The sequence below is a fragment of the Protopterus annectens genome, chromosome 2.part0 (assembly GCF_019279795.1).
Source record: "Protopterus annectens isolate FY-2018-M chromosome 2.part0, PAN1.0, whole genome shotgun sequence".
NCBI lineage: Eukaryota > Metazoa > Chordata > Ceratodontiformes > Protopteridae > Protopterus > Protopterus annectens.
Genome location: NC_056728.1, coordinates 1,961,357,139 through 1,961,369,638, shown reverse-complemented (window position 1 = coordinate 1,961,369,638; position 12,500 = coordinate 1,961,357,139). Strand labels below are relative to the sequence as shown.

Below are 12,500 nucleotides of genomic sequence, written 5' to 3'. Positions count from 1 at the left end.
ACAGCTGGCAAAAGTATAACCTTTGTAGTCCAAAGCACATGTGGTGTATCACTGCTTAGTGTGAGACAACAGCATCTTTAATCTCTAATTGATTCACATTATTATTTTGGAGCACCACACATTACATTACTTTCCTGAACTTTTCAGTTTGAAAATATATAACATCCAAGTTAACAAAACATCAGCAATGAATGCAGTGAATAAGTTATTTAATTTACAATGTTTTCACATAGCAGTGTTTCAAGTAACCATCAAGCACTACTTAAGAGATACAGATATGCACACTTAAATATCTATTACTTGTCTCTATGGTTACATACTAGATGGTAGAAGGGTAGTTTTGCCAAAAGTGTACTGTGGGTATAAATGTATTTCAATGTTGTGCTGTTTTAATGCCATGTATGTTGAAGTATGAGTTTGCTGAGTGGAATAGTGTAAGCAGGGATGGTTTTATTAATGTATAAATGTACAGGCATACTTAAAATGGTCACATTAGATGTTAAGACTTTTTGTGCAATTGTATTTGCATTAGGTTTAGGGTAAGGATTAAGTAAGGGGATATATTTAGTGTTGTCCAGATGTGCTGGTGTATGTCTCAGTCAGTCTTGATTAGCAGTGGTGTTACAGAAAGGATTTTTGCAAGCTACAGTGCAGGGTTAGAGCTAGGGTTAGGTTAGGTTAGGGATAGCAGGTATTAGTAAGATGGTGGAAGGAGGTCAAGCACCCCACAGCTCAACTTACTAATATCTGCTAATGGTAACCTTATCTCTGACCCTGTCTCTAACCTTAATCCTGCACCTTACCCTTTCCATAACACTATCAATATTAAGAAAAATTACTCTGTTTTTGAGGAGGATTTCTTGAAGAGTACAAAAGAAAATTGTTTTCCTTCTGGAGTTTTTATATATTTTGGGATTTTGAGTATTCCAGGAATGTGTCTTCTGAAATGTAATCATTGCTCAGGAATGACTCAATGTTTTTGCATTTTGATTAGATGGTACTAGGCTAATGGCCCTGGGGCCTTTACAAGCCTAGCCCATAGGATTACCCTGGCATCGTGCCACCCAACCTTAGTTCCCAGTGCCTCGGTCGAGTAAAGCCACTGGAGTGATCCCTGGGGTGAATTTTCTATTTCCCATCCACTCATCAAGATTTCTCTTAAAAAGGGCCAGTGAGGTGTTCTGCTTGGCATGCATGGGAAGTCTATTCCATAGCATGGGCAGTCTCTGGGTTATGAACCTGTCCCTCCAGCATCTTCTCTTGAATGTGGCAATGAGGTTGAGGTCTCTGGAACATGTGGTGTGGAGGGATTGAGATTTCTTTAGATGTAGCATTTCTAACACAGCTGGGTTAGACATGGCTTTGTAAGTCAAGCAGAGAGTAGGCAATATGAGACAGAGAATAGTTGGAGTGTTTTTAGTCTATCCATATAGGACAAATGTTTAAGGCCTAGGATCCTCTTTGTGAGGTACTTTTGCGGCCTCTCCAGTTGTTGGAGGTGTTAGTGAGGTACGTGCCAAATGGGGCATTGTACTCAATGATTGGGCTAATGAGGGAAGAGTAGAGTGAGACAATGACCTCTTTCTTCCTGGATGCAAAAACTTTAGTAATAAGATGTGCCACATAGAAGGACTTTCTTTCTGACCACAGTGGCAAGTTGGTGGTCAAAAGAGAGGTTGCTATCAACCTGTGTTCCCAAATCTCTTATAATGCCTTCTGTGTTCAGTGGACTACCATCAATGTGGTAATTCAAGGGAAATGGGTTTTTCCCAAAGGGGATGATGACATATTTTTTGGCATTGAGCTTAAGGTCATGGTTCTGACACCAGTCATTGGTCTCAGTGAGGGCTTTCTGTAGTATGTTAACATCACTTGGGGAGTTAATAATAGCTCTCAACTTGCAATCATCTGCAAAATTTGTCATCCAGAGTCCCCTTGTGTTGGCCTGGACTTCAGAGAAGTAGATACCAAACAGGAGAGGACCCAGGACTGAACCCTGTGGGACTCCACTCGTGACTGGTCGGCAGTCTGACTTGGAGTCAGCTACTTTCAAACTGTGAGTTCTACTACCTGTGAGCCAGTTTCTAACTCACCTAGTGATATAGGGGTTGATGCATAGCTTAGTGAGTTTTTCTATGATTCCTGAGTGGGAAATGGTATCAAAGGCCTTGGCCAGATCAAGGTAGGCTGTGTGAACCACCTTGCCTTCATCCACAGCTCTGGTGACTGACTCAAAGAACTTGACCAAGTTCAGCAGGCATGATCTACCCTTCACAAAATCAAACTGTGTGGGATACAGAGTTTGGAGATTCCCTATATCCTTGTTTATAAGGTCCATGACAATGCATTCCATAGCTTTGCATATCAGACTCATCAGACTAATGGGGCTATAGTTCCCAGGGTCTGTAGTCACTCCTCCTTTGTGAAGAGGGATGGCTGTAGCAGTGCACCATTCGGTAGGGACAAAGCCTGAGGTGAGGCTGTGACTGAACAGGGCACATAGGTGAGGTGCCAGTTCACTCTGTAGTTCATGTAGAACACAGCCAGGGATATTGTCGGGTGCCATAGAAGCTGTATTCTTGGCCTTGGACAGTGCTGTTTTAACCTGTGCAGCAGTAATACTGGGTCCCTGGCAATCTACCGGCATTGTTACTGGTCCCTTGAGGGGAGGGAGAGGGGTAAAGTTGGTAATGAATCTGTCGGCCAGTATATTGGCAATATCTGTTGGCTCGGTATAGGAGGTACCATTGTGCAGTAGCTAAAAGCAAATCTGGGTATTGCCATGGAGACTCTTTACATAACTATAGATGGTCTTGTGGTTGTCTTTACTATCTGCAATTCTGTTTTCATAGCTAGCTTTAGAGGATTTGATGAGTGATCTCATCTTTTTGTTGAGGCTGATAAGGGAGTTTTTCCAGTCTTGGGACTTCACGTTATTCTGCATCAGTTTCCTCCTTCTGTTGTAGAGTTTGTTTATGGCAGGGGACCACCAGATTGGCTTCCTTTTTTTGGAGGAGAGTGTCTTGGTTCTGTTGGGTAAGGCGAGATCCATGCATTTATGTACGTGTTCATACAGTGCATTGGTGTTTGATTCAGTGGACATGCAACTATTCTCCATTTGTATGGGTGCCGTGAAGTTAGCCAGCTCTGTTTTCAGGAGCCCAAAGTTAGCTTTGCAGAAGTTTTTCATGGTGGTAACCTTTGCGGGGGGGGGGGGGTGGATTTCCAAGGTGATTAGTTTGTGGTCGGATCTAACCAGGGAGGAGTTGACTATTGGTGTAGAACAATGGTCGCCCATGTTAGTAATAACCAGGTCAAGGATGTTGCTACCTCTAGTGGGGGTAAGAATGAGCTGGTCCAGGGCATTGGAATTAATGAATTCCAGGAAATGTTGGGCAAGTCTATTGGTACATGAGTAGTTTTCCAGGTTAATGGAGGAGTAGTTGAAGTCACCCAGTATGAAAGTGTTAGGTTGGACCCTAATTTTCTTCAGGGTGCTTAGGAACATGGAGTGTGAGTCTTGGGACATGGATGGGGACCTATGACCTGAATCGCTGTCTTACCAAATGTTAGCTTCATCTGAAGTATCTCATATGTGTTATGGTTGGCTACTAGTCTGGAGGTGTGCGCATCCTTTATGAATATGGAAACACCACCACCTTTGGAGCTTTGCTCCACATTCTGGGGCCGAAAGGTGTGGAATGAGTTACAGCTTGGTAGTGCAGGGGTGCTTTCTGCTGCCTTGAACCAGGTCTCCGTTATGGCACAAATGTCGATGTTCTTCATTTTAAGGAGTGCTTCAAGTGAGTGCATTGAGCAGCATGACCCTCAGATTGCATTTTTTGTAGCTGTTATGGTGATCATTTGGTCTTTGGAACACCACCTAAAAAAGGCACTATAGGGGTGACATGAGCCTTGGCCAGTATCTGGAAGACCAGGGGTGACAGATGCAGGCCATCTCTGGCAAAGTATTGAGGTCTGTCAATCATGTCATCCCAGGCAGACAGATACTGGATCCTTTTAGAATGACACCAGAAACTTAGCCAATTGTTGAAATCAATAATTTTCTGCTTGTACTGTGGTATCATTCTGGGTGATGGTAAGATGCTGCTCAGGGCTAGGGTAATACACATCTGTGCTACATAATCTGAGATCTCCTCTATGTCTGTTTTCATGTAGTCCAGCTGAGGGACCTGAGTGCATGCATTACATGGTGGATCCTGGTGCCTGACAAGCAGCTGACTGTTACGTTCTCCTTACTCAACCTAGTGAGTGGGATATCAGTGTGCTTCACTATCGAGTCACCTATGACTAGTGTGTTGGGCATGCTGTTTTGCCTTAGGGGCTTTGGTTGAGTGGCACTCTGTTTAGGAGAGTTATGTGTCTCGTGATTAGTGCTGTGTTGTGGTGGTTGAGTGCGTTTCTGCCTTGGAGGTCTCTGCTGTTTGGGTAGATTTTTATTGAGAGCTTCTGCGAAGGTGGGTGTGCCGTTTGCGTTTTTATGTGAAGGCAGTGCTGGTGTGTGTTCTTGAGGGTTATGTGTTCCATGTGGTGTAGGGCAATTGTTGACCTTCTCCTCTTGACCAGCTATCCTGATCTTGGCTGGAGAGTGTGTGGCTTCCAGTTTGGATATATAAGTGCATCTCTCACAAGTCTGAGTGTTGGGAGGTAAGAGGAGAGGGTTGTCAATGTACATGAGGCAGTTGCTACATTGCCTCAGGATGCCCAAGTTCACCAGGTTAATAGGAGAATGCACAGGGAACTGACCTTTAGACATGCCTGGAAGGGTGGGCATTAATAATAAGTACTGGAGCTGTTTCCTTGTAGAACATTTAGTGCTGGTAGCACTTTTGTGTGCTACAGTAATTGCTACAGGAAGTCTGGTATCTTCTTCTTCTTTCAGCTTTTCCCGGTTAGGGGTCGCCACAGCGGATCATCTGTCCGCTCATGATTGGCAATGGAGTTTTACAGTGTCAAGTTGCCAGCCCGGCGTCCAACCTTCCACAGAAGGCACACACACACACACACACACACACACACACACACACACACACACACACACACGCACTCACACCTAGGGCCAATTTAGAGTGTCCAATCCACCTACTGCATGTCTTTCGGATGTAGGGGGAAACCGGAGCACCTGGAGGAAACCCACGTGACCACAGGGAGGACATGCAGACTCCGCACAGAAGGCACCCCAACTGAGGATTGAACCGGAGAACACAAGAAGTATGGTATATATATATATATATATATATATATATATATATATATATATATGTGTGTGTGTGTGTGTGTGTGTGTGTATATATGTATATGCACATATAACATATATATATATATAAATATATATATATATATATATATATATATATATATATATATATATATACATACACATAATATATACATATATATATATATATATATATATATATATATATATATATATATATATATATATATATATATATATACAGGGGCGGCCCGTGCTATTGGACTGCCGGACTGCAGCCTCCCCAGCTGTAAAACAATAAAAAAATAAAAAAATAAAAGAAAAGAAAATAGAAAAGAAAAAAAAGAAAAAAAACGATCGCAAATAGCGGACCTTCGCGCATGCGCACTAGCAGCATTTCCAATATCCGGACTGCTGCTGAGACAGTCTGAAGCATGCGCAGACTGTCTCAGCAGCAGTCTGGATTAGGAAAGGTTCAGGAGCAGAGATCCCAGAGGTCTATGCAGTTGTAACTGCATAGACTGTCGCAGGAAAGGGATCGGACTCGGACTGCAACATCGGCAGGCTGGGAGTCTCGTCAGGGGAAGAAGATCTCACGGGCTGTGGTGGATTGAATGCTCCAACGGATGTAGGGAAGGATGTAATGCGCGGGCAGGCTTGTAGTGCTCCAACGGCTGTGGATTTAATGCTGCAACAAAGGGATCTACATCTATCCAGGTTGTGTGTGTGTGTGTGTGTGTGTGTGTGTGTGTGTGTGTGTGTGTGGGTGTGGGTGTGGGTGTGTGTGTGTGTGTGTGTGTGTGTGTGTGATGTCCCAGGTGCTACATGGTGGTGGGTAGAGAATAAGGCTTAAACCCTGCACCTTGGGCCCAGGTGGCAAGAGCCTGAATTCCCTACCCACCACCATTTGTAAAACTGTTGCAGATTTTTCCCTCATACTTGTTCTGTTCCTCATAAAATCTGTGGTTTATGTATTTTTGTGTCCACTCCTTGCATAGCCAGTAGTGCATTGGTGCAGTGGTAGCATTGTTGCCTGACAGCTACATGTTCTCTGGTTTGATTCTTGGCTGGGGTGCCTTACCTTCTGTATGCCCTCTCTGTTTTTGTTTCCTGTAGTGTCCTCCCATCTTACAAAGACATGTGTCTGTCTGGAGTGTTTCTCCCTGGGCCTCTGCTAAAAATTAGCTTTTGTTCCAAGTCAGACTTTCCTGGTTAACAAATGTTAAAAATGACACATATTTGAATATCAGACTTCATATTCTTCAGAAAGTGCATGGTAACACAAAAGCTTTTATTCTAGCAATTTTCTGTGTATAAGATGGATATTTGAAATTTTTCCCTATTTTTGGGACTGTATTCCCCCATTATTGGCTTCATCCAGGTTTTGTGCTAAGGTGAGAGCTATGGTAAGAACTGAATTCACTGAATATGTTTGGGGGCTATATTCCCCCATTACTGGCTTTGCCCAGGTGTTTTTGCTAATAGGTTGAGAGCTATGGTGAGAACTGAATTCACTGAATGTTTGGGAGCTGTATTCACCCATTATTGGCTTTGTTCAGGTGTTTTGTGCTAAGAGGTTGACAGCTGTGCTATGGTGAGAACTGAATTCATTAAATGGTAGCCATTTAAGTTTCCGTCTTCCTCTTTCACAAAACAGCTGATTTGGCATAGTGGTATGTTGCTCTGACTGTTTTGCACAGGGTCCCCTGGATTCAAGACGTGGCAGTGAAATGCATGGTGGTAACACAGCATTTTATTCTAGCAACTTTCCAACATTATACAAGCAATGTTTAAAATGTGTCCCTGGTTTTTGACCTTTTGCCCCCCCCAATAAATTTTGGCTTTTTACAGTTTTCTTGTGCTGCAAATTCAGAGATACAGCTGAGTGTCGAGTAGATTTTACGGGGAGCTGAGAGCTGCAGGGGAATACAAGTTTAGTGCTGCTTATGCTAAGTCTGCTTGCATTATTAATAGCACAACAGGTAGTGTACTTGCTTTTGATGCAGAAGGCTGTGGGTTCTACTCCACAGTAGGTAGATGCATTGCTGATACTGTACTGTGTTGTAAAGGGGGTGGATGCTGCAGTACTTTTTGGCAAATATACCTAGTAACTATGAACCTGTTATCAGTTTGCTATCCATTCCCTATTGAGGTATTACTAGCTTATCAATTTTTTAATGCATGCAACATAGGCAATTTATTCTTCAAGGGCAACAGGCACTTTATTTGTAGATGAAACAATGACATATAAAGTTGTTTGCTAGCAGCAACCACTTTATTAGTTACAGATTTATTTAATGTGTATTTTACTACTTCAGAGATTGTGCATATTTACTGATACTGGTGGACTATAGAAGGTTGAGTAGACTTTTTATGTTGGAAATGTTCTGAATTGGGCAGTTTTGTCATTGGTGTATGCATTTTGTTTCATTGTTTACTGGAAAAATGTTCAAAACAATAAATTTAAAATGCCCTTTAACAACTGTACTGTATTGTACAAGGAATATAATGTAATACAGTCAGGAAGGTGTATCAAAAAGCATGTGTATGTTTCATGTTCAAGGAGCCTATGATTTTGAAAACAGCCCAGAGTTAATCTTTATCTGCCACTGGCAAAATGTATTTTCTTTGAATGTGGGTTTCAATGCTGTTTCAATGCATGTGAGTTTCAAGGGCAGAGAAGTTTAATGCTAAGTCTATTTTCATTGTGAGACTGCTTGCTTTGTTTAACAGATATCCATTAGGGTATGTGCTGTAAAATGCAAAATAAAACTTTCAAATGAAATCTAAATCATTGCAGAAGTAAAGCAGTATGCACATTACAGTGTTTACGGTAAATGGGGCAAAATAACCAAGGAATGGGACATTGGAATGGCTGCAGGGGGAGGCTCCATTTGACCATGATTTTGTGAGGGGGGGGGGTAGCAAACTCAGACAGCCCCGGTTGAACTATACCTTCCAGTTGTCCATATGTTTCCAGAATGAATAGATATTTGCTTCTTATTTTTGGTTTGTTCCTCATAAAATGTGTGGTTTTCTAGCAAATCATTTAGGAATGAAGTCACTAAATAACAGACATTGAGTTTCAGACGTCATAACCTTCAGAAAAATGCATGCTAATGCAAGACCTGTTATTCTATCAACTGTCTTAAGTTTATACAAGAGCAATTTTTTAGTAGTGTTTGTATGTTCCCCAATATATTTGGCCTTGTCCAGATTTCCTGCATTAAGAGGTTGAGAGGTATGTGCAAATCGCTTTGTAGAATTAGGAATATCCAAACCTCTCCATTGTCCCCAATTTTGGCTCAAAATGTTGCTCTCCCCTAATAATCCCTCCTCAAAATGGCAATTTTGGAAGAAAACATGGAGGGTTTACAATTATATATAACTGTAATGATCAGAGTTATAGAGTACTTTTATTTCAGAAATGCATGTAGATGCTGTTATTTTGTTAGCTGCTCAAGTTAACAGTGTTAATATTAAAAATGTATCCCTTTTTTGACAGGTTCCCAGCTGTATTGTGTGGCAACTTTATATTTTTGCATCACATTTTGGTCTGTAAAATTGTGGTTTTCTGGCAAATTAGTGGCAAGTCATTAAAGATTGAAGTTAGAAAATAATGACAGACATTTGAGTTTCAGATTTCATACCCTTCAGAAAATTTGCACTAATGCAAGACCTACTACTGTTCTATTATCAAAGTTAATAAGAGCAGTATTTAAAAATTCTCCTTATTTTTGGGCCTGTGTCCCACTTCTAGTTCTATGTATGGCTTTGTCCAGATTTCTTGCTCTGAAGTTGAGAGGTATGAGTATCAGAGCCATCACTGTCAGTCAGAGACATTTCAAATTGTGACATACTTGTTACACCCCACGCCCCATTGTAGTGGCTCTGGATGTGTCCAAGGAAGGCAAGGAGCAGTTATGCAGTGTAAGTGTGCAGAGTATTCCCCCATCCAAGGTAGACCACAAGTACGACCGTGGCTTTTCATCTGTCCATGATTTTGCAGAATGTTCTGGTTTTCTGTCATATTTTTATACTGCTGATTTATGCTTCTTATTATTCAGGAAATGCATGCTGTCACAGTGCCCTGTTGCTCTGTTTATGTAGCAATGATTTAATGACCATTAGGTAAGCTTGTCGGATATTGTAAGATGCAAATAAGCTTTAATAAGCATACTGTTAAAGAATTATCAGCATTGAAAGCCTTTTCGTTGTTGCCATGCCAAGAATATTTACATAACTAGATAATGTATAAGCCTTGGGTATTGAAATGCATATGACAGTATTTGTAATAAAAGGACAGGATTACAGTATTTTCAGAAGCTCATTACATTTGTTGGAGACTTGCAGTCATCTTTTGTTAGAGACTTGCAGTCATCTTTGCAGGCTTACCCGTAAACTAAACAGAATGCCAATCTATCATGTGTGGTCCATAACTTGTGCAGGAATCCTTTAAGCAATTTATCTTGAGCTTGTTTTTTGTTTGCTGTTCATTTTTTACTTTGATCATGTCTTCCCCATGAAACAAGTAGATAGTTGTGTCAAGCAGCAGGACTTTTTTGGATAAGAAACATTTTTACAAGTGGGGGTATCACAGAGATTGCTACTTTCACATGTTACTTGGTAATTTTATAAAGGTGAATATAAATTATAATTAGAACTGCAGTGCAAGTAGTAGTGGTTTGAGTTGAGTGCTGCTTGTTTTTTTATACTTGATTTTGACTGGCATTCCAGTAATGTATTTAAAAAGTAATTTATTTTTTCACACCTCACAACCTGTTTCCATCTGGATGTTAAGTAAGTTGTCATGTAGCCAATGCACTGAAATATTTTTTTCTTCTATGCTTCATTTTGTCTTGATTGGACTCTCATAATGACTGTTTGGCACCCAGGGCAGCGTATTTAATTAAAGTTCCAGTTGTTGTGCTTTTGAGCATAGCTCCACCCCCTTTCTAATTGGCCACACCCCATTCCCATTGGCCCTACCCATTCAGCTGTCTCCTGCAGCCCTCCTTTAATTTGAAGTCACCAGCCGCCACTGTATATATATATCTATCTATATATATATATATATATATATATATATATATATATATATATATGGTTCTACCTCACTTCAACGACACGCCGGAACATCGACAGGGAAATCGCGAGCCCCAGAAGATCGACAGCGCAGAAGACCAACGTGACGGGACCTAGAAGATCGACAAGCAGAAGACCGACCCGACGGATGAAAGCACCGACGCCGAGGATGCCGAAATGGGAAAAGGCTGTGTAAGTATGCGGTAGTGACGGACGTTAGGGTGCGAGTAAGGTAAGTGGGGATAGGGGTGGGTTAAGTGAGTTAGGGTTAGGGAGCCGGGTCAGGTAAGTGTGTGGTAGTGATTGTGTTTGGGTTAGGCGGGATAAGTGAGTTAGGGTTAGGAGCGGGTCAGGTAAGTGTCGTAGTGATTGTGTTTGGGTTAGGGCGGATAAGTGAGTTAGGGTTAGGAGCGGGTCAGGTAAGTGTCTGGTAGTGACGGACCTTAGGGTTAGGGTTTGGGTCAGGGTTGTAGGTAGTTGTGTATGTGTGGTTTAGTGTGGGTTTGTAGGGATTTTGGTGTGCTTGTGTTGTGTATGTGGTTTTGGACGGGAATGTATTTTGTTTGTTGATTGTGGTGTGTGAAGTGTATGAGGTTTTGTGTTTGTGTACCGTCGGTTATTTCGTTGTCGGGCATGTGGAATTTCGTGTTTTTGTACTGTCGGTTATGTGGTTTCGTGATTGCGTTGTCGGTGTTTTGGTGTTTCGTTTATGTGAGGTAGAACCATATATATATATATATATATATATATATATATATATATATATATATATATATATATATATATATATAAAGATATATATACATATATATATATACATATGTCTGTGTGTATGTATGTATAAATATATATATATATATATATATATATATATATATATATATATATATATATATAGATATATATATAAAAGTAAAATGAACGGAACGAAGCAAAAGCAAGTATTCCACGTTTTTTAAAAATAAAAGTCAGGTAGATCCACGTACAGAAAATCCAGGAATATTTATTGTGACACAGATTAGCGCTTTCGCAAGTAGCTTCATCAGATCTCTTATAACATCTAAACTGACATTGTCTTTATATACACAGATTTATCTAAGCAAACAATTAAGTTCAATTAAAATCAATTAAAACATGTCGGGAAGACGAATCGCCCATTTAGAGACAGAATGAGACAGCACCTGTATCATATCAGAAAGGGCTCTAATCACAATGCATTAGCAAAGCACATAGCATTATACAACACAGAACATACATTCTCTTTTAGAGTACTACAGGTTGTTACCCCTAATATTAGAGGAGGAGATGTTGTAACATATACAGAGAGCAAGGAAACAGAGTGGATTTTATTACTGAAATCAGATAGAGGACGAGGCCTGAATGAAAGGGCCTCAATTAAACCTAAACTTAGACAACGTAGAAATGTTAGGTGATTTTCCACCATCATACACATATACTTTTATATAGGTATTTATTATATTTATTGCACACGTACATATATATATATATTTCTATACATTTTATATGTTCATTATAATAGTATTTTTTACATATGCCCACATATATATTATATTTTTACACATTTTTACACATACATATATACATACATATATATATATATATATATATATATATATATATATATATATATATATATATATATATATATATATTCTTTATACATTTTTATATGTGTTTACACATATGTCTACATATACATTTTTTATATACATATAGATTTATGCACCTTTTATACATATATATTTATGTGTTTTTATAGGGTCCATCATACTTCTATATATTCTGCATTCATAGATAGATTGTATTTAGAGTTTAGATGGAATTATATGTTTCATATACCTTTAAATGAAGAATGTTTTAATTGATTTTAATTGAACTTAATTGTTTGCTTAGATAAATCTGTGTATATAAAGACAATGTCAGTTTAGATGTTATAAGAGATCTGATGAAGCTACTTGCAAAAGCGCTTATCTGTGTCACAATAAATATTCCTGGATTTTCTGTACGTGGATCTACTTGACTTTTATTTTTAAAAAACGTGGAATACTTGCTTTTGCTTCGTTCTGTTCATTTTACTTTTACATTTGTCATTATATTTAACGGTAACGAGCATATTCCAGGTCAGCAGCAGTTCTTTTGGATTGTTTTATATATA

The 12,500-nt window shown here is 39.7% G+C and overlaps 1 protein-coding gene across 1 annotated transcript in view; it reads right to left on the bottom strand.

Annotated features, from left to right (window-relative positions):
* Positions 1–12,500, bottom strand: part of LAMA4 (laminin subunit alpha 4) — a 1,355,623-nt gene that overhangs the window by 780,728 nt on the left and 562,395 nt on the right. The gene's annotated exons all lie outside the window — the stretch shown is intronic.